Source organism: Dendropsophus ebraccatus, chromosome 14 (assembly GCF_027789765.1).
Source record: "Dendropsophus ebraccatus isolate aDenEbr1 chromosome 14, aDenEbr1.pat, whole genome shotgun sequence".
Taxonomy (NCBI): domain Eukaryota; kingdom Metazoa; phylum Chordata; class Amphibia; order Anura; family Hylidae; genus Dendropsophus; species Dendropsophus ebraccatus.
The window spans coordinates 54,117,417-54,137,212 of NC_091467.1; the positions used below are offsets into that span (position 1 = coordinate 54,117,417).

The window sequence follows — 19,796 nt, forward strand, 5'->3', positions numbered from 1 at the left end:
CTCCAGGCATTGACCTGGTATTGCAGTGCCTCCAGGTTCAGTGCACCCCCTAATGAGTTTGCAAAAAACAGAGCAAAAGAATGAAGAAGGAAACAAGCCGGCTGCACCTGAAACTACTGTTTTGCAAGAAACATCCCTCGAGTGTGTTGTGCGCAGGTGGACCGACCCCGAAAAATTAGCCCGAGTGTGGCTACGAAAAGTTTGTTTGTCCAAGACTTGCTGGCCTCTGTTGCCATGGCAACCAACTGGCAGAGTTGTTTACAACTTGGCTGCCGGGCCAGTGCTGGTGATGTCATCGCGGGACGTGATGTCATCAAGGCTTTGCTGCTATACACAGCTGCCAGCACAACAAGCAGCTCAGTTGCAGCCGGTCAAGCGACCGAGCAGGTAGGTGGAAAGGTAGGTGCAGTTTATTAAACCGTTTCCTTTGGATTTGATTTCCTGGTGGCCGGCCGATGTATCCTGCTGATGCTGCCTGCCTACGGCTCCAGCTGGGAGAATTCACCCTCCATGTTCTTTGATAGATAGATTAGATACATTAGATAGAATAGATAGGATAGATAGGATAGATTAGATAGATAGATAGATAGATAGATAGATAGATAGATAGATAGATAGATAGGTAGGTAGGTAGGTAGGTACTAATAATAAGCTAGCCAGCTAGGCAGCCAGCCACAGAGACAGCCAGCCAGCTACAGAGACAGCCAGCCAAAGAGCTAGCTGCATGTCATGTATGCCAGACAGAGACGGAGACAGAGACAGAGACGTGTATGTCTGCCATCCATCAGGTGGAAGCAGACGCAGTGTGATTGGGGGGTGGAGCTATTCAGATTTGAGAGCAGAAAGGAAGACAGAGGCAGTGCTAGGCAATAGGAGATGCAGTGTGAAAGCACGTCCGGTCCGCCATCTGAGAGGGTGGAGCGCATAATAGGGTATGTATGTCTGGCTTCGCCTTAACAAGAAGGACGTGGTGTCCGAGAAGGGGAGTTTTCGGGAAACCGTTGTGGCCATCGCTTCTCGGCCTTTTGGCTAAGATCAAGTGTAGTATCTACAGGAGATCTGGTCAGAAGGTGCCTGGGGTACCCGACCTGTTGGCCTTGGAGGATTACCTCCTTGCTGCTTTTGGCAGGCGGCTTAGTCCCCAGGCAACGGGAAGCGATCACACCTACCTGCATCCGCAGGGGAGGTGCATCGTGGGTTGTGCTGTTTTTTTTCTTGGAAGATGGATGCCACCAACGAAGATGGAACTGTGCCAGAAGAAGTCCCAGCTTACGCAAGAATTAGAAATGGGGTGCGTTTTACGTTGAAGGACCCCAGGAAGAAGGAGTTGGGCCTAGATTTTTTGGTGGAAGAGGTTTTCTTCAGATTGCTGGGTCTGGAACGGAGACAAATCTTGGCATGTTTGGAGTTCCCAAGGCGAGGGATCTACGATTTGGTATTAAGTTCGGAAGAGGATCACAGCTATCTTCTGGGTAAGATGGAGAGTGTTAGGAATGATGTTATATTGAATGGTATTGACATTGCCTCTCATTTTCCGAGGAGAGAAAGACTGATAACAATAAGGATGTATAGCCCTTATGTGTTGGAGGAGGAAATTTCGGCATTTCTGATGAAGTACTGTGAAGAAGTCGCTGCTAAGGGTAAGGTCCTGAATCGTTTTGGTTTGTGGACAATGAAATGGAGATTCCTCGTGAAGTTCAAGGTATCGGAAAGCGATATATTATGTGTTCCCCCAGCAAGATTTAAGATTGGGTCTGTCAATGGCGACTTGTTTTTCTCGGGAATGGAGATTTTCTGCAGGAATTGCAAACAGTATGGTCATACGAAGGATCAATGCACAGTCTCCTATTGTTCCAAATGTCAAGGAGAAGGGCACTCCACTGAGTCATGTGATAGGAAAAAAATATGTCACCTATGTGGGAGCACAGAGCATTTATACGCATTCTGTCCTGCGAAAAAGAAAAGTGGAAGGGAGCATGAAGGTAGGCAAGAGCCCACTGGGGGCGCTGGTAGTTCCCCACAAGGGAAGAGAAGTAAAAAAGAGACGGAGCGTGCAAGTGGAGGCAAGTCCCCCCAACAGGAGGAAGAAATAGATATTTCTATTCAAAGAGTACCCAAAGCAATATCTAGAGAGGCAGAGTTAAGGAGGAGGATGGGAAGGTGCCTTACAGAAGAGGAACGGAGAGACTACCTGTTAATCTCACAGGAATGTTGGGATCAGATAGACTCTGTAGAGAGAACATTTTCTTTAAACCAGTTATATAGTAAAGTGACTACGCATTGGGAGAAGCAGGGGAATAGGTTTTTTGAGACCTATAAAGTGCCCCCGGATATTGCGAAAAGAATATCAGAGTCTGGGTCAAAAACAGGTATTATGCTACATGTATTGTCCTTTTTTGCTTTCAAAGGAGGAATGAGACCTTGAGGTTTTGAAGTAAGTCTATGTTTTTTCTTTACTTACTATAGATATGTTTAAGTTTTGTCAAAATAGCTTTATGTGTTTGTTGATTTCTGAGTGAAATGACCATGATGATGAGATGGTTGGAGTATTAAAAGGGGATGTGAGCAGGTTTTTCCTGTTCATATCGATTTTAAACCATTCTGAATGGTTTTAAAAAAAAAAAAAAAAATCTGTTCTTATCAGTTTAATATCTGATACGTCCCCTATCTGGGGACCATATATTAAATGGATTTTTAGAACAGGGAGATGGAAAAAGAGCTTGCTCTGTCCTCTCCAGGCATTGACCTGGTATTGCAGTGCCTCCAGGTTCAGTGCACCCCCTAATGAGTTTGCAAAAAACAGAGCAAAAGAATGAAGAAGGAAACAAGCCGGCTGCACCTGAAACTACTGTTTTGCAAGAAACATCCCTCGAGTGTGTTGTGCGCAGGTGGACCGACCCCGAAAAATTAGCCCGAGTGTGGCTACGAAAAGTTTGTTTGTCCAAGACTTGCTGGCCTCTGTTGCCATGGCAACCAACTGGCAGAGTTGTTTACAACTTGGCTGCCGGGCCAGTGCTGGTGATGTCATCGCGGGACGTGATGTCATCAAGGCTTTGCTGCTATACACAGCTGCCAGCACAACAAGCAGCTCAGTTGCAGCCGGTCAAGCGACCGAGCAGGTAGGTGGAAAGGTAGGTGCAGTTTATTAAACCGTTTCCTTTGGATTTGATTTCCTGGTGGCCGGCCGATGTATCCTGCTGATGCTGCCTGCCTACGGCTCCAGCTGGGAGAATTCACCCTCCATGTTCTTTGATAGATAGATTAGATACATTAGATAGAATAGATAGGATAGATAGGATAGATTAGATAGATAGATAGATAGATAGATAGATAGATAGATAGATAGGTAGGTAGGTAGGTAGGTACTAATAATAAGCTAGCCAGCTAGGCAGCCAGCCACAGAGACAGCCAGCCAGCTACAGAGACAGCCAGCCAAAGAGCTAGCTGCATGTCATGTATGCCAGACAGAGACGGAGACAGAGACAGAGACGTGTATGTCTGCCATCCATCAGGTGGAAGCAGACGCAGTGTGATTGGGGGGTGGAGCTATTCAGATTTGAGAGCAGAAAGGAAGACAGAGGCAGTGCTAGGCAATAGGAGATGCAGTGTGAAAGCACGTCCGGTCCGCCATCTGAGAGGGTGGAGCGCATAATAGGGTATGTATGTCTGGCTTCGCCTTAACAAGAAGGACGTGGTGTCCGAGAAGGGGAGTTTTCGGGAAACCGTTGTGGCCATCGCTTCTCGGCCTTTTGGCTAAGATCAGTGATCCCACCTACTTGCCTGGCAAGGGAGGTGCTCCTGTTCCTGTATGGTGTGTTGGCGATACCTGGAAAATGGAAGCGATAAATGCGGATGGAACTACGGCAGAGGAAGTCCCGGGATATGCAAAGATCAGAAATGGATGTCGTTTTATACTGAGAGACCCTGGAAAGAAAGAGCGGGGACTTGTTTTCCTGGTGGAGGAGATTTTCTTCAAGCTCTTCGGTTTGCAGAGGAGTCAGATCCTGGCCCTGCTGGAATTTCCAAAGCGTGGAGTGTACGACCTGGTACTAACTTCAGAAGAGGATTACAGTTATCTGATGGGTAAGACTGAATGTTGTAAGGGAAATGCTATACTGAATGGTATTGATATAATATCTCATTTTCCGAGGCGACAAAGACTGATAACTGTGCGGATATACAGCCCTTATGTGGAGGAGGAGGAAATTTCGTTGTTCCTGGCGCAGTACTGCGAGGAAGTTGTTTCCAAGGGGAAAATCTTGAACTTGTTCGGGATATGGACAATGAAGTGGAGGTTCGCTGTGAAGTTTAAAGAAATGGAAAATGGAAAGATTTGTGTGCCTCCAGGCCGTTTCAAAATTGGAACTGTCAATGGAGACTTGTTCTATTCGGGAATGGAAGAGTTTTGTCGTAAATGTAAAAAATATGGACATGTGAAAGAGCATTGTACGGTATTGTTTTGTGCAAAATGCCAAACGGAAGGACATTCAGCTGATTCCTGTGAGAAACAGAAGGTTTGCCACTTATGTGGGAATGATGGCCACCTGTATGCGGCATGTCCACTTAGAAAGAAGCGGGGGAGGGAGAAGGAGGAGAAGGAGGAGAAGGAGGAGAAGGAGAAGGAGGAGGGTCAGGTAGTAGTTGGAGAAAGTGATAGTCTGCGGCGGGAGGAAAATATAGAGCCTGCAGTTAGAAGGGCTCCCAGAGAGGTAGAGGAGACTCCTAGAGAGGGGGAAAAAAAGAAAAAGATAGTTAGGTCACCTTCAGAGGAAGGAAGTAGGGATCAGGAGGTTGTGTCTCTGGAAGATTGGGAGCATATAGCTTCGCTAGAAAGGAGGAGTTTTTACGGCAGAGTAGAGGAAAAAGCAAAAGACAGCATGATAAAAGATATAAAAGGGTTCTTTGAGTTCTATAATGTACCTGCTCATATAAGAAAGCGAGTAGAAGAGACACGTTCTATATCACCTAGTATGTTCCGTGTATTGACATATCTTGCTTTCAAGGGTGGTTTGAGAGGGTAATATAATTTGTTGGGGGTTTTTTTGTTTTTTTTTTCTGGTATAAAGTTATATGATAGTTTTGTTTCTTTGTGTAGAAGATAGAAGTTTTCTTTGTTTGTTTTGTGTATTGTTTGCAAAGTTATTTTTTGTTGTTGTAAGCTTTTGTTTTTTAATAAAATTGGTTGTTATCCTTTTGGATAATCAACTTTAAAAAAAAAAAAAAAAAAAAAAAAAAAAAAAAAAAAAAAAAAAATCTGTTCTTATCAGTTTAATATCTGATACGTCCCCTATCTGGGGACCATATATTAAATGGATTTTTAGAACAGGGAGATGGAAAAAGAGCTTGCTCTGTCCTCTCCAGGCATTGACCTGGTATTGCAGTGCCTCCAGGTTCAGTGCACCCCCTAATGAGTTTGCAAAAAACAGAGCAAAAGAATGAAGAAGGAAACAAGCCGGCTGCACCTGAAACTACTGTTTTGCAAGAAACATCCCTCGAGTGTGTTGTGCGCAGGTGGACCGACCCCGAAAAATTAGCCCGAGTGTGGCTACGAAAAGTTTGTTTGTCCAAGACTTGCTGGCCTCTGTTGCCATGGCAACCAACTGGCAGAGTTGTTTACAACTTGGCTGCCGGGCCAGTGCTGGTGATGTCATCGCGGGACGTGATGTCATCAAGGCTTTGCTGCTATACACAGCTGCCAGCACAACAAGCAGCTCAGTTGCAGCCGGTCAAGCGACCGAGCAGGTAGGTGGAAAGGTAGGTGCAGTTTATTAAACCGTTTCCTTTGGATTTGATTTCCTGGTGGCCGGCCGATGTATCCTGCTGATGCTGCCTGCCTACGGCTCCAGCTGGGAGAATTCACCCTCCATGTTCTTTGATAGATAGATTAGATACATTAGATAGAATAGATAGGATAGATAGGATAGATTAGATAGATAGATAGATAGATAGATAGATAGATAGATAGATAGATAGATAGGTAGGTAGGTAGGTAGGTAGGTACTAATAATAAGCTAGCCAGCTAGGCAGCCAGCCACAGAGACAGCCAGCCAGCTACAGAGACAGCCAGCCAAAGAGCTAGCTGCATGTCATGTATGCCAGACAGAGACGGAGACAGAGACAGAGACGTGTATGTCTGCCATCCATCAGGTGGAAGCAGACGCAGTGTGATTGGGGGGTGGAGCTATTCAGATTTGAGAGCAGAAAGGAAGACAGAGGCAGTGCTAGGCAATAGGAGATGCAGTGTGAAAGCACGTCCGGTCCGCCATCTGAGAGGGTGGAGCGCATAATAGGGTATGTATGTCTGGCTTCGCCTTAACAAGAAGGACGTGGTGTCCGAGAAGGGGAGTTTTCGGGAAACCGTTGTGGCCATCGCTTCTCGGCCTTTTGGCTAAGATCAGGTGTAGTATCTGCTGCACTTGTGTCGGGCTGGAAGGTGTCGGAGGCTTAGCTCCCGCTGGGAGCGGCTGAGGACGGAGGAGGCGATCACCATGGGCGTCATCGTGCGCTATGCGGAGACCGGAGAACCCCGGGTCAAGAATGCATTTCGGATCAACGTGGAGGCTGGAAAGGAGGAGCATTTTAATCTTCAGGTAATGGTGCAAGATGTATTGTACAATACTCTGAATGTGAAGTATGACGACATCCTTTGTTTGCAAGATCCCAGGAAAGGTACCTTTGTGTTGGTATTGACGACCATAGCTCATTGTCATCAGCTGTACCGCACGCTCCAAGAGAAATCTGGTGAGTCCAGCCTGGATGGGTTAACCTTCACAGTGTTATACAGCAGGAGAGAAGTTCCCTTGGTTGTATTCATGTATAATCCTTATGTACCAAAAGAAGACATTGTGGCTTTCCTGAGGAAATATTGTTCGGGAGTTAGTTTCTCCCACAAGGTGTTGAATAGCGAGCGCTTGTGGACAGGTAAATACAAGTTTTTTGTCATCTTTCGTGAGGACCCAGAGAGTCCTGGTGGTATTTATTACCCACCTCTGAACTTTGCCATCGGGAGGGACAGAGGCTACTTGTTCTTCCCGAATGCACCCAGGTTCTGCCGTAAGTGCAAGAGTTTTGGCCACACACAGGAGGATGATGTATGTAAGGAGGTAAAGTGTGGGCGTTGCCAGCAAGATGGGCATTTCTCCAGAGATTGCAAGAATGCTATTGTGTGTAATGTTTGTGGCAAAGAAGGGCATGTGTTCAGAGACTGTAAAATGCGTGTGAGGAAGCAATATGCAGAGGTGGTTGGTGCAGGCCGGGAAGAGGCCCGAGGTGAGCGACAGGTGGAGGTGGAGGAGTCGATGGAAGTGACCTCAGCGGAAAATGAAATTGCAAGTGGTGTTGGCATACAAGGAGAGGGGGAGGTGGAAGGCTCTGAGCCTGAAACTCCCGCTCTTTCTTGGAGTGAAAGCCCGGCAGAGCGGGAAGGTGGAGATGGCGGTCAGGGCGACTTTTCTGCCACAAGGCCCCTGGAAGAGGAGCTGAATATAGCTCCTAAAAGAGCTAGAGTTGCTTTGTCTCCAGCAAGTGAGGCTGGTGTGAGTCCCGGACGGGACACGGTGTATCCTGTGTCATCTATCCCAAATGAGGCTCCTTTTTTAGGAGAAGCAGAGACCTCGGCCTTTACCTTAAGCTGCCAGTTTCCAGAAGGAGAAGGATGAGAGAAAGGTGGGGAGTTTATAGTCCGCTGGCATGCCGCATAAGAACATGGAAACCAAAACTGCATGTAATGTCTTATCCCTAAATGTGAGACAGATTAAATCCAAGGCCAGGCGAGCGGCAGTCCTGGACTATGTAAAAAGTCTAGGGGCTGATGTGTTTTGTTTGCAGGAGTGTGGCATTGCAGAGTCCTTGGGGGACCAAGATTGGCCGCATGGACAATATGTATGGTCTGGATCAAATTTGAATAAAAATGATGGTGTTGGGATTTTGTTGGGGAGTAGGGAGGTTAAATTGGAGAGTTATGTTGTGGTGGAGGTAGGGAGGTGTATTGTAGCGGTGGTGGTTTATAAGGGTATGAAGTTGAGGGTTTGTAATGTGTATGCTCCTACGGGGAAGGAAGAAAGGGTTAAGTTGTTGGAGAAAGTGTGTCTTTTTTTGCCAGGGAGGATTCCTGTGATTATGGCGGGAGATTTTAATTGTGTTACAGATGGTGCTGGGTTGGATATCACGGGGCGGAGTTTGAATCGTTTGGTTTCTGATTTTCTTTTGTTTGACACAGCTGTGAGGGTGGTGGGTAAGTCACCACCTGCTACATATAGGGCGGATAGAGGAGGGGTGGAGTCTAGGATTGATTTCATTTTCGCTTCTAAAAGTTTGGAGTGTCTGGGGTATTCTCAACAAGTTGTACCTTTTTCTGATCATGAGTGTTTGAGAGCTGAATTTGCATGTGAGGTTAAAGGAGTATATGGTAAAGGTGTATGGAAATTAAATGTAAAGTTGTTGGAAGATGAAAAAGTGATGAATGATTTTAGATATGCTTATATGAGGTGGAAGGATAGGAAGCATGGGTTTGAGAGTATATTAGATTGGTGGGATTGGATGAAAGAAGAATGTAAAAAATTCTTTCGGAAATGGGGGTATAAAAAGGCGGGTGTGATAAGAAAAAAATATAGTGATTTAAATGTAAGGATTGATTGGTTGCATAAGTTAAATATGAGTGGGGTGGATGTAAGTGATTTGTTGGAGGATGCAAAGAGAGAAATGAAGAAAATGATGGATGAAAGAGGTAAAGAAATAATTTATAGATCAAAAATAGAATATCTGGATAAAAATGAGAAGTGCACAAGGTTTTTCTTTAAGAAAGTGTGTGGAAGGAGGAATGAGATGGATGAGGTTATGAACAAGGATGGGAAGTGTGTGGTTGGAGAGCAGGTTATAAGAGAGGTGGAGAGTTTTTATGGTGATTTATATGGGCATAAGTGGATTGATGAGGGTCTGGTGAGTGAGGTACTAAATGGTCTGGAGAGTAAGCTTAAGGAGAGTGATGGGGAGCTGCTATGTGAGGAGGTGACCATGGAGGAAGTCAAAAGTGCGGTGATGAGTGCAAAGAAAAATAAAACGCCAGGAAAGGATGGGATTCCGATTGAGTTATATGTGAAAGCATGGGAGATTGTGGGTATGGATATGGTGGAGGTGTGTCAATATATATGGAAAAATGACTGTTTGAGTGATTCAATGAAAGAAGGTGTGGTAGTTCTGATACATAAAAAAGGGAATAAAGCGGTTCTGGGGAACTGGAGACCGATTACTTTGCTTAATGCCGATTATAAAGTTTTTAGTAAGATTGTGTCTGGGCGTATGCGTGATGTGGTTGAGCAGGTGATTGGTGAGGATCAGGTGTGTGCAATTCCTGGGAGGAGTATGACTGATAATTTGCTTTTGTTGAGGGATCTGTTTGGTGACAGTATGGATAGAAAACAGAAGTGTATGGTCTTGGCTGTGGATTTTGAAAAGGCTTTTGATAGGGTTTCGCATGATTTTATGTTTAGAGTGTTGGGGAGAATGGGTTTTCCAAGGAAGTTTGTAAATATAGTGAGAGGTTTGTATACAGATGTGACAAGTGAGGTGTTGATTAATGGTGTCCTGAGTGGGAAAGTGAGTGTAAGGTCGGGGGTTAGGCAAGGCTGCCCGATGTCCCCGATATTGTTTGTAAGTGTGATTGAGCCTCTGTTGTGTTGTGTAAGGAAAGATAAGCTGATGAGAGGATTGTTGATTCCGGGGAGTGCGGGTAAGAATGTAAAGGTGCTGGGTTATATGGATGATATTGTGGTGGTGAGTGATAATATGGCGAGTATGAACAGAGCAAAATTGTGGCTGGATATTTTTTGTGGGGCATCTGCATTCAGAATAAATTGGAATAAATGTGTTTTTAAGTGTTTTGGGGATAAGAATGTTAAGATGGATGGAGTGGAGTGTGAGGTGGGGGCAATAAAAATTTTGGGGATTCAGTTTAATGATGATTTGAAAGGGAATGAAAGTTGGGACGAATGTGGGGGTCGGATTGAACGAAAGTTGAATTTTTGGAGGATGCGTGAACTGACTTTGGTGGGGAAGGTGCTGGTTGTGAAAGCAGTGATTTTGCCTATTTTGCTTTTTTGTGCGAATGTGTTTCCCTTTGCGGTACGAAAGATAAAGAAGGCGGAGAAGTTATGTTTTACGTTTCTGTGGGGTAGTAGGATGGAGAGACTGAAAAGGGAGTATGTATATAAGTCATGTGAGCATGGAGGGTTGGGTTTCCCAAATTTTCAGATCTTTTTGGGGCTGAGTTATATCAAGGTTATGGTTGTATTGTTGGAGAAAGGGAGTAAGGCAGGATGCATGATTCGGTATATGGCTGGATGGATGTTGTATGGTCTAAAGTGGATGGAATGGGATGTAAGAGTGCCTGTAGCCTTTAAGTGCCCTGTGTGGTATATGAGAGTGGAAAAATTTGTGATAGAGTTTGATTTGTTAAGTGTGCCTGTGAAGGATTTTAAGGAGAAAAAGAAAGTGTTGAAGAAGATAGATGCAGGAGAGTTGGTGTGTAATATTGGTGGGTTAAGGGCGGATGAGGCGTTGGCAGTTTGGAAAAAAATGAGGGTGAGTGGCATGTCAAATAAACAGCATGATGTGGTATGGATGGCTTTGCATGATATTTTACCGGTGAGACAAGTACAGAAGAGGCGTGACTTGATTAGATATGAGGTGTGTCCAAGGGATGGTTGTGGGTCAAATGAGTCGGTGAGACATGTGATGTGGGACTGTGATTTTGCGTATAATGTATGGAAAGGAGTGGGTGGCTTGGTTAGGGAGCTAGCTGGTGTGACCTTTATAGACTGGAGAGTGGCAATGTTTGGTATGGGTGCATCGAGCAAGATTAAGGAGAGAGTGATGTGGCTAATTTTGGCGTGTGTGATGGAGAGCTTATGGGATGTGAGGAATTTGTGTGTGTTTAGGAGGAAGGTTGTATCGGTTAACGAATGTTTGAGGTTGATATTGTCTAGATTGTATGTGATATATTTATGGGATAAACAGCATGGTGGTGACGTAGATAGTGAGGGTGTGTGGAAATTCAGAAAGTGGAGGTTTTTGGTGAAAGTTTAGGTGTACTATATGTAAATAAGTATGTAAATAAGTATGTAAATAAGTAGGAAAATATGTATATGTAAGTAGTGTATAGGGTTGTAGTATCACGGTGTTTTTCCTTTTCTTGTGTGTTTTCAAATGAACAAAATGACCATTATGATGAGATGGTTGGAGTGGCGATTGTGATTAAAACAGTTTTTGCTGTTTTTCGCTTTTAACCAATCTGAGTGGTTTAAAAAAAAAAAAAAAAAAAAAAAAAAAAAAAAAAAAAAAATCTGTTCTTATCAGTTTAATATCTGATACGTCCCCTATCTGGGGACCATATATTAAATGGATTTTTAGAACAGGGAGATGGAAAAAGAGCTTGCTCTGTCCTCTCCAGGCATTGACCTGGTATTGCAGTGCCTCCAGGTTCAGTGCACCCCCTAATGAGTTTGCAAAAAACAGAGCAAAAGAATGAAGAAGGAAACAAGCCGGCTGCACCTGAAACTACTGTTTTGCAAGAAACATCCCTCGAGTGTGTTGTGCGCAGGTGGACCGACCCCGAAAAATTAGCCCGAGTGTGGCTACGAAAAGTTTGTTTGTCCAAGACTTGCTGGCCTCTGTTGCCATGGCAACCAACTGGCAGAGTTGTTTACAACTTGGCTGCCGGGCCAGTGCTGGTGATGTCATCGCGGGACGTGATGTCATCAAGGCTTTGCTGCTATACACAGCTGCCAGCACAACAAGCAGCTCAGTTGCAGCCGGTCAAGCGACCGAGCAGGTAGGTGGAAAGGTAGGTGCAGTTTATTAAACCGTTTCCTTTGGATTTGATTTCCTGGTGGCCGGCCGATGTATCCTGCTGATGCTGCCTGCCTACGGCTCCAGCTGGGAGAATTCACCCTCCATGTTCTTTGATAGATAGATTAGATACATTAGATAGAATAGATAGGATAGATAGGATAGATTAGATAGATAGATAGATAGATAGATAGATAGATAGATAGATAGATAGGTAGGTAGGTAGGTAGGTACTAATAATAAGCTAGCCAGCTAGGCAGCCAGCCACAGAGACAGCCAGCCAGCTACAGAGACAGCCAGCCAAAGAGCTAGCTGCATGTCATGTATGCCAGACAGAGACGGAGACAGAGACAGAGACGTGTATGTCTGCCATCCATCAGGTGGAAGCAGACGCAGTGTGATTGGGGGGTGGAGCTATTCAGATTTGAGAGCAGAAAGGAAGACAGAGGCAGTGCTAGGCAATAGGAGATGCAGTGTGAAAGCACGTCCGGTCCGCCATCTGAGAGGGTGGAGCGCATAATAGGGTATGTATGTCTGGCTTCGCCTTAACAAGAAGGACGTGGTGTCCGAGAAGGGGAGTTTTCGGGAAACCGTTGTGGCCATCGCTTCTCGGCCTTTTGGCTAAGATCAAGTGTAGTGCTGTTTATTCGTATCCGGCACTGCCTTGGTCTGGTCCGAAGGTGCTCCGGTACCCTCTCTCTCTGCCTTGGGGGATCGTCCTTTCCCTTGTGGTGGGACTTAACCCCCTTGCAGCTATTGGGAGAGAGGCTTAGTCCGGGGCAACGAGTTGCGATCCCCCCCCCAACCTCTGACTGCCGGCGGGCATAAGAGGAATTTGGTTACGTTGCATTGTAACGTGGCTATCTGACGCACAAACCCATCATGGATTTTGATTCAGATGGGATACCGGGCTATGCCCGAATCAAGAACACCGTGAGAATCATCGTGACGGAGGAAAAGGCGACGACCTGCGGATTGAAATACTTGGTGGAGACCGTGCTTGTAGACGTTTTTAACATTCAGAAGCGGGAGATCCTGGCTGTTCAAGATTATCCAAGGAGAAGAATATACGATTTTACTTTTACGCAAGGTGGCATTTTCCAGGATCTAATGGCGGCAATCCCTGACAAGAAAGACCCCAGACTTGAAGGTATTAAATTTGTGGAACATGTTTTAGATATTTCCAAGCTGATAGTAGTGAAGATGTACTGCCCGTTTGCTGATCTTGATGAAATTAAATCGTTTTTATCTGTATATTTTAAGTCGGTCCAATGTCTGGGGAAAATAATGAATGAAGTTGGGGTCTGGACTTCAAAATGGAGATTTCGTGTGACTTGTTTTAAAGATGCTGCTACACCCGGAGGAGTCAAATTGCCGCCAGCCCGCTTCAAACTAGGAGAGATGACAGGAGATATATATTTTACAGGAATGCCACCCTTTTGCCGAATGTGTCACAAGTACGGTCACACCAAGGAGGATTGCGAAAGCACCTGTAGGAATTGTGGCAGCTCTTCTCATGAGGCTAAGAATTGTCCACTGGGAAAAACTTGCCGTAACTGTCACCGAGTTGGTCACCTCTTTGCTTTTTGTCCACACAGAAGTCGTGCCATGGGGAGGCCTGAGCAGCAGCCAAAGAGTTCGAAGCAGCCGGAAGACCAACCAGCCCCCCAACAGGGAGAGGAAGCAGAAGGTATGGACACATCTGAAGCCCCCCTCCAAACAGGTGATGACAGCCCTAAAGAAAGGAGGGCTAAGCGGAGAGCCAACGGTCGGCCGACGGGGATACCTCCCCAGGCAACTGGGGCCGCGGATACCCCGGCGGAGGCTGACCAGGGGCTGCGGCCAAATACAGGCCCACCTGTCCCTGAGGCAGAGGACCCGGGCGGAGCAGCGGCTACAAAAAGGCGCAAAGCGTATCTCGGAGGTGGTAAAAGGGGAGCCGATGGTAGTACCGGAAGGGAACCCAGTGGACGCTCCCCTTGGGGTGCCACCAAAAGCCTCTCCTCCTCCTTGCCCGGTGGGGGAACCAGAGGCAACCACCTCCGAGATAAATGAGATACCTGAGACATCAGAAAGTAAGATGCCGGCCCCGGCGGAGGGGCCGGAAAGTGAAGCCGCTGCTCACACAGTGCCCATGGAGTCGGTTTGGGGTCCATATACAGTAACTGCCTCAGGTGTGGAGGGGGGGCATTTGAGCGACGCAAGCTCCTCTCCCGCATCCATGTTGACGGTCGATTCCGAAGCGGGGGGCTACGAGAGCTCGAGTGGGGTCTCCGGCTTCGCTGAGGACTGCTGAGGCTGAGCTCGGGCTAAAGACAGAAAAATTTTTATCACCCCCATGGCTGAATTGTCCGGTATTTCTTTTAATGTGAGAAGCCTGCATTCCCAGAGAAGAAGAGCTGCCCTTTTTAATTACCTGTCTGTTTTTACCGCCTCAGTTTTTTTCCTACAGGAGTGCTGCATCCCACACAACAGAAATTACAAGAAATACAAAGAAGATTGGAGACTCGGGCCATCTGTCTGGTCCGGGTCGAACGAGTCAAAATCCGCAGGTGTCGCCATTTTATTCAAAGGGAACGTTTTAATTGAAAGTTTTAATGAAATTTTACCAGGCAGGATTTTATTGGTCAAAGCTTTTATAGACGGTATTAAATGGCAGTTTTTAAATTTTTATGGGTCACCAGACAAAAATGAAAGAGCAAGTATGCTGGAAGTTTTACCTCTTTTTTTAAACAACTCGGATCCACTGATTTTAGCAGGGGATTTTAATTGTGTTTTAAAGGGGGAACGCCGGTTCTCTAGCAGTACAAGCAGAAACTACGATAAAACCTCTGGTATGCTGAAAAATGTTACTATAGATTTTAAGTTAACGGACGTTTTTAAAAAATGTAATAGTAACTTACCAGAGGAGGCCGGCGTGACCTGGGGTAACAGGAACTGTCGCTCCAGGATTGATTTTATATTTTGCTCTTATCAGATACTGCCTTTTAAATGCGATCTTATGTCTAATGTTTTATCTGACCATAAATTATTATCTTTTAAAGTGAAATGTGACAAAGAGAAGAAAGTGGGAAAAAGAGCCTGGAAGTTAAACGTGTCCCTTTTAAATGATCCGCAGATTTTATCCGATTTCATCACCTTTTATAAGCGCTGCAGACGGGTAAGAAACTCCAACATCCCCATTATAGCCTGGTGGGAAAAGATGAAACAAAAAATTAAAAACTTTTTTATTAAAGCTGGGGTTAAAAAGGCCAAAGAGAAGAAAGAGTTTTTTAATCAACTTAATACCCGTCTGCAGACGCAATACAAATTCAGAGATCAGGGTATGCAGGTAGACAAAGAGATCGCAGAGATAAAGAAAGAGATCTCCCAGTGCCTGGAGCAGAGGGGGAAAGAAATTATATTCCGTTCAAAAGTGCAACATCTTGAAGAGAACGAGACCTGCTCCAGGTACTTTTTTAAGAAAATCAATGACAAGCATACCCTGATCGATGAAATAGACGGGAAAACAGACCCACCAGGTATTTTAGAAAAGGTGTATGAGTTTTATGCAGATCTTTTTAACACAAAAGATATTAATTGTGATTTTATGAATGACTCATTGAAGGAGCTTAATAACGTTTTAGATCCTGTCTCCCAAAATTTTTTATTACAGGGCATCTCGGAGCAGGAGATTTTAGAGACCACCAAAAGTTTTAAGAAAGGTAAAGTCCCTGGCCCTGATGGGATACCCATGGAGTTTTATGTTATCTTTTATGGCGTTTTAAAAGATGATCTGCTTGCACTTCTTTCTGAAGTTTTTAACTCCAAAACTCTCCCGGGCTCCTGGAAGAAAGGAGAAGTCTCTTTACTTTATAAAAAAGGAGAAAAAACAGACATTAAAAACTGGAGGCCCATCACTTTACTAAATAGTGACTACAAGATAATGGCCAAAATATGTGCAAATAGATTAAAGTCTGTCATCGATAAAGTTATCCACCCCAACCAGGTTTGTGGAGTACCCGGGAGGAGCATAACAGATAATTTAAACCTTTTAAAAGATTCCATTCATTACACGAAAGAGAGACTGGGTAGAATGGCTATTTTATCCGTAGATTTTGAGAAAGCCTTTGATAGAGTCTCTCATTTTTATCTTTTTAAGGTTTTAAGAAAAATGGGTATCCCTGAAGGTTTTATACAGTCCCTAAAAGCATTTTATGACAACTGCACCAGTAAAATTTTAGTTAACGGTTTTAAGACTCAAGACGTCTTTTTAAACTCCGGGGTGAAGCAGGGGTGTCCCTTGTCCCCACTACTCTTCATATGTGCGATTGAGCCTCTTTTATGTATGATACGAAGTGACCGACAAATCCGAGGAATCCCCCTGCCGGGCGGGGGGGGATTGGAGGCGAAGGTAGTGGGGTACATGGATGATGTGGCGGTACTATGCAGGGACGCCCCGTCGCTTCGAAAAACCCTAAAACGAATCCAATATTTTTGTGACTCCTCCGGTTTTAAAGTTAATTTTAATAAAAGCAGCATCTTGAATATTGGAAACACTGTTTTAGAAGATATCCCCATTCCCGTAGTGGATTCGGTGCAGATTTTAGGGGTCTCCTTCAATGAGTCTAATAATGGTTTTACTAGTTGGGACTTGGTGGCACAAAAGGTAAACAAAAAAATTTGCATGTGGAATATGAGGAAACTAACGATGGAGGGAAAGGTTTTAATTACAAAGTCTGTGATTTTACCTATTTTATTATATTTAAGTGTTGTTTTTCCTCCATCAGACCGCATGTTGGGAAAAATTATCAAGGTTTGTTTTACTTTTTTTTGGAGCTCCAAGATGGAGAAACTAAGGAGAGAGGTGGTTTTAAAACCAAAGGTAATGGGTGGTAAAGATTTCCCAGATTTTAAGACATTTCTTTTAATCAGATTCTTTTGTGTTTGTTTTAATGCTCTTTTTAAGGATACTTACTGGTCTTATTTCTGTCGTTTTAACATGGGATTTTTTATGAGAAAGCATGGGTGGTTTTCCACAGTTTTAAGTTCCCCGTATGCTTTTAACCTTCCCGTACAATATAAGATTTTAGAGAAAATAGTGTCCCTTTTTAACTTACAGAATAAAAGAGTTGAAGTTTTAAAAAACAGCAAACTGGTTTTAAAGAGTCTGAAAGACGATGTTTTAGTTACCCCCATTAGACATTTTAATGAAGAACAATGCAAACAGATATGGAAAAACGTGAGCGCTAACTATGTTTTTAATTCACAGAAAGACCTGGCCTGGAGCTGCGCCCACGAGTGTCTTCCATGCCGGGCATTCCAGCATCGAAGAGGATTGACCAACTCGGCCATATGCCCCAGGAGGGGATGCGGAGGTGATGAAACGGCTTCTCACATTTTTTGGTTTTGTGTTTTTACCCAAATGATATGGACAAAGATGACTCCTCTGATTTTAAAGATAACCGGACTACAACGACTAAGCCATGATGCGATTTTATTTGGATGTCTGGAATGCCCTACACGGACTCAAAAAGTAATGGCATGGAAGACCATAAATAGCGTCAAAGCAGCTCTGTGGGCGGCCAGGAATATTTTAGTGTTTAAACACGAGATTTTATCTGTGAATGACGTTTTAAGCATTGCTTTTAATGAAATGTACAAATATTTTATGGTAGATAAAAAGAACTCTCCTTTTTTATGTAAAAAATGGTTTTTATCTGAATGGAGCTCTGTATTGTAATGCCACCAAGTGCCCTTTTATTATAGATGTATTTACTTGAGAATTTTATGTAATTTTATGTGATTTTATGTAATTTTTTCTTGTAAACATCTTTATGTTATTATAAGTAATTATACGTTTTAATAAAGTTTACCCCAATGTGGGTATTCAACTTAAAAAAAAAATCTGTTCTTATCAGTTTAATATCTGATACGTCCCCTATCTGGGGACCATATATTAAATGGATTTTTAGAACAGGGAGATGGAAAAAGAGCTTGCTCTGTCCTCTCCAGGCATTGACCTGGTATTGCAGTGCCTCCAGGTTCAGTGCACCCCCTAATGAGTTTGCAAAAAACAGAGCAAAAGAATGAAGAAGGAAACAAGCCGGCTGCACCTGAAACTACTGTTTTGCAAGAAACATCCCTCGAGTGTGTTGTGCGCAGGTGGACCGACCCCGAAAAATTAGCCCGAGTGTGGCTACGAAAAGTTTGTTTGTCCAAGACTTGCTGGCCTCTGTTGCCATGGCAACCAACTGGCAGAGTTGTTTACAACTTGGCTGCCGGGCCAGTGCTGGTGATGTCATCGCGGGACGTGATGTCATCAAGGCTTTGCTGCTATACACAGCTGCCAGCACAACAAGCAGCTCAGTTGCAGCCGGTCAAGCGACCGAGCAGGTAGGTGGAAAGGTAGGTGCAGTTTATTAAACCGTTTCCTTTGGATTTGATTTCCTGGTGGCCGGCCGATGTATCCTGCTGATGCTGCCTGCCTACGGCTCCAGCTGGGAGAATTCACCCTCCATGTTCTTTGATAGATAGATTAGATACATTAGATAGAATAGATAGGATAGATAGGATAGATTAGATAGATAGATAGATAGATAGATAGATAGATAGATAGATAGATAGATAGATAGGTAGGTAGGTAGGTAGGTACTAATAATAAGCTAGCCAGCTAGGCAGCCAGCCACAGAGACAGCCAGCCAGCTACAGAGACAGCCAGCCAAAGAGCTAGCTGCATGTCATGTATGCCAGACAGAGACGGAGACAGAGACAGAGACGTGTATGTCTGCCATCCATCAGGTGGAAGCAGACGCAGTGTGATTGGGGGGTGGAGCTATTCAGATTTGAGAGCAGAAAGGAAGACAGAGGCAGTGCTAGGCAATAGGAGATGCAGTGTGAAAGCACGTCCGGTCCGCCATCTGAGAGGGTGGAGCGCATAATAGGGTATGTATGTCTGGCTTCGCCTTAACAAGAAGGACGTGGTGTCCGAGAAGGGGAGTTTTCGGGAAACCGTTGTGGCCATCGCTTCTCGGCCTTTTGGCTAAGATCAAGTGTAGTATCTGTTCTTATCAGTTTAATATCTGATACGTCCCCTATCTGGGGACCATATATTAAATGGATTTTTAGAACAGGGAGATGGAAAAAGAGCTTGCTCTGTCCTCTCCAGGCATTGACCTGGTATTGCAGTGCCTCCAGGTTCAGTGCACCCCCTAATGAGTTTGCAAAAAACAGAGCAAAAGAATGAAGAAGGAAACAAGCCGGCTGCACCTGAAACTACTGTTTTGCAAGAAACATCCCTCGAGTGTGTTGTGCGCAGGTGGACCGACCCCGAAAAATTAGCCCGAGTGTGGCTACGAAAAGTTTGTTTGTCCAAGACTTGCTGGCCTCTGTTGCCATGGCAACCAACTGGCAGAGTTGTTTACAACTTGGCTGCCGGGCCAGTGCTGGTGATGTCATCGCGGGACGTGATGTCATCAAGGCTTTGCTGCTATACACAGCTGCCAGCACAACAAGCAGCTCAGTTGCAGCCGGTCAAGCGACCGAGCAGGTAGGTGGAAAGGTAGGTGCAGTTTATTAAACCGTTTCCTTTGGATTTGATTTCCTGGTGGCCGGCCGATGTATCCTGCTGATGCTGCCTGCCTACGGCTCCAGCTGGGAGAATTCACCCTCCATGTTCTTTGATAGATAGATTAGATACATTAGATAGAATAGATAGGATAGATAGGATAGATTAGATAGATAGATAGATAGATAGATAGATAGATAGATAGATAGATAGATAGGTAGGTAGGTAGGTAGGTAGGTACTAATAATAAGCTAGCCAGCTAGGCAGCCAGCCACAGAGACAGCCAGCCAGCTACAGAGACAGCCAGCCAAAGAGCTAGCTGCATGTCATGTATGCCAGACAGAGACGGAGACAGAGACAGAGACGTGTATGTCTGCCATCCATCAGGTGGAAGCAGACGCAGTGT

At 44.7% G+C, this 19,796-nt stretch overlaps 5 non-coding genes and 2 pseudogenes across 5 annotated transcripts in view; all 7 read left to right on the plus strand.

The window, feature by feature from the left end:
• The window catches only part of LOC138773287 (U2 spliceosomal RNA), a 191-nt gene extending 140 nt beyond the window's left edge, over positions 1-51 (plus strand). Inside the window, exon 1 of the small nuclear RNA XR_011359995.1 lies at positions 1-51. This exon is cut by the window's left edge and continues 140 nt beyond it. This is a non-coding gene — a small nuclear RNA (U2 spliceosomal RNA).
• Positions 52-1,009: 958 nt separating this feature from the next.
• Positions 1,010-1,209, plus strand: LOC138773146 (U2 spliceosomal RNA). The gene has a single exon (XR_011359884.1). It is a non-coding gene; the product is annotated as a U2 spliceosomal RNA (small nuclear RNA).
• A 1,375-nt stretch (positions 1,210-2,584) lies between these two features.
• On the plus strand, positions 2,585-2,783 carry LOC138773509 (U2 spliceosomal RNA). Its single transcript, XR_011360158.1, has one exon. It is a non-coding gene; the product is annotated as a U2 spliceosomal RNA (small nuclear RNA).
• Positions 2,784-5,185: 2,402 nt separating this feature from the next.
• Positions 5,186-5,406, plus strand: LOC138773618 (U2 spliceosomal RNA; annotated as a pseudogene).
• A 5,865-nt stretch (positions 5,407-11,271) lies between these two features.
• LOC138773562 (U2 spliceosomal RNA) lies at positions 11,272-11,491 on the plus strand (annotated as a pseudogene).
• Positions 11,492-17,697: 6,206 nt separating this feature from the next.
• LOC138773535 (U2 spliceosomal RNA) lies at positions 17,698-17,883 on the plus strand. Its single transcript, XR_011360175.1, has one exon. It is a non-coding gene; the product is annotated as a U2 spliceosomal RNA (small nuclear RNA).
• Positions 17,884-18,845: 962 nt separating this feature from the next.
• LOC138773288 (U2 spliceosomal RNA) lies at positions 18,846-19,036 on the plus strand. Its single transcript, XR_011359996.1, has one exon. It is a non-coding gene; the product is annotated as a U2 spliceosomal RNA (small nuclear RNA).
• Positions 19,037-19,796: the final 760 nt, after the last annotated feature.